Raw genomic sequence first — 2230 nt, forward strand, 5'->3', positions numbered from 1 at the left:
GGGGGGGAGGCAGGCTGGCCTGGTGCTGGCGGCTCTCTGCCTCCCTCTGCTGGCAAGATTCAGAATTACAGCGCGTTCGAGTCCCAGAACCAAGCATCGCCTAGGGTCCTCCACAAAGGGCATCCCCGTTGTTTGCAGGGGAAAGGGGGAGCCAAAAAATAGGTCATAGGAAACATCCCCTGCCTCTGTGCCAGCGCTCGAGCTTCAACTTCAGGTAGCTATCAACAGCCTGCAAGTACAATCAACTTTGCCCAAGCTGTCTGCAAAGGCCATGCTCTTATACAACACAAAACAAAGGTTCCCTGACTATCCCATGGTCATCAAAGCGTCTCTTCCATGAATCAGCGACCACAGAGGACTGGGGGAAGGAGGGTGCAGGCTCTTTGCTCCACTGCAGATGGGAAACTAGGCGGAGATCAGAGAGACCGCCCCGCCCCAATCCTACTGGGGCTCAGAAAAAGAAAAGGAAAAAAAGCAATGAGGCTCCTTTGGAGTCTTGCGCCACCTGGTGGTATCTTCATAAACTGCACCTCGGGAGTGAGACCACCTGGCTTTCACCAGGCCTGTGGGCTGGACCTGTATGTTTGGGGCACTCATTATCCATTTCACTCACCCCAGTTTACCTTTGTCACTCGCTGTAAGTTAAGTGACGTATCCCAGGGCGTTCCTGCAGGAAAAGGTAGCGCCCAGGCCCCGCAGGGAGATACATTGTTCATGATTGCTAGTAATAGAAATCCAGCTCCAGCTGAATTCAGTGAGAAGGATCTTAGGTACAGGAAGATACATGGTCCAGCACTGACAGCATGGAGAGCGGGACATCTGTTCCTGCGGTGTCAAGGTGGCTACGGCAGCCTTAGTTCACGTGCGTCTGTCCTGCAGGCCAGCAGCCCAAGTCTCAGGATTCACCCTCAAGTAATGGGTACCCCCTGGAACCAATCGCTGGGACCCCAAGTCTTGCTCCCTTCAGGGGAGGGGTGGAGTCAGGCCCAAGATCCCTCTGCACGTGTGTGTGTGTGTGTTGAAGTTAGGGCCTGGGTTCTGTCCCTGAGCTTTTTCATGCAAGGCTAGCACTCCACTTCCAAGTTTTTGTTGAAGAATTGGAGATGAGAGTCTCACAGACTTTCCTGCAGAAGCTGGCTTCAAACCATGATCCTCATATCTCAGCCTCTTGAATAGGATCCTAGCTGAGCTACCACGCCCAGATTTCTCTCTCGTTTTCAGATTAGCAATTCCTTCCCAAATTATACTTTTTTCCTTCCTTCCTCCCACAAACATACACCCATGCCGCTCCTCCCAATGTATTAAGCCCTATTCTGGATGAACTGTCTCAGGACACAAAGCCAGGAGAGTATCCATGCTCTCCTCCAGGCTGTCTCCAGTTGATGAGGGGAGAGGAGAGACAACATGGTAACAAGTGATGTTCACAGCACTATAGTTAGCACTGCAGGGGACCAGGTCAGCAGAATGTGCCTGGCAGGGTCAGGAGTGTTGCTCAGTGGTAGATCACTCACCTAGTATTCAGGAAGCCTGAGGTTCTGTCCCCAGCACTGCAATAATAAGAGGGGAGGAGGTGGGATCAGGAAGGTAGAGAAATAAAAGGCATTGCCATTTTAAATAGGGCGTTACTGCCAGACACCCACATTGCAGTTCAAAGCCAGCCAGAGCATGAAAGTCCATGAGATTTTTGTCTCCAATTAACCATTAAGAAGCCTAAAGTGGAACTGTGACTCAAGTAGTAGAGAAAAAAAAAGTGATATCCTTGAGTCAAAAAGTTAAGAGACAATACCTAGGCCAAGTTCAAGTCCCAGAAGCAGCACAAAAATAAAGGAGCATCACTGGGAGGAACTTAGAAATGTGACTTTGAGCAAAGATAAGATGTAGCTATGTGGCAGAAAAGCACTCCATGAGAAGGGGAACCAGTGCAAAGGCCCTGGGGTAAGAACTTGTGGGATATGTTCAGGGACTAGCAAGGAGCAAAGGGAAATGATATGGGGACTGGAGACCCCTGGGAGGACTTTGTCTCTTAGTGCCCTGTGGAGCCTCTGAAGGTTCGGGGCAGGCAGCAGTCTGATGTGACTTACGGTTTAAGGAGCCGCTGGCTGCCCTGGTAAACACCAGCGTGGAAGCCTGGAGGCCAGTTAGAGGGCAAGTGAGACCTCAGTTGTCCATCCAGGAGAGATGTCAGAGACGTGAACAGAAAATTCCATGCAAGAGAGGGTACCAGCACAGA

This window comes from Dipodomys ordii, unplaced genomic scaffold (assembly GCF_000151885.1).
Source record: "Dipodomys ordii isolate 6190 unplaced genomic scaffold, Dord_2.0 Scaffold50, whole genome shotgun sequence".
NCBI lineage: Eukaryota > Metazoa > Chordata > Mammalia > Rodentia > Heteromyidae > Dipodomys > Dipodomys ordii.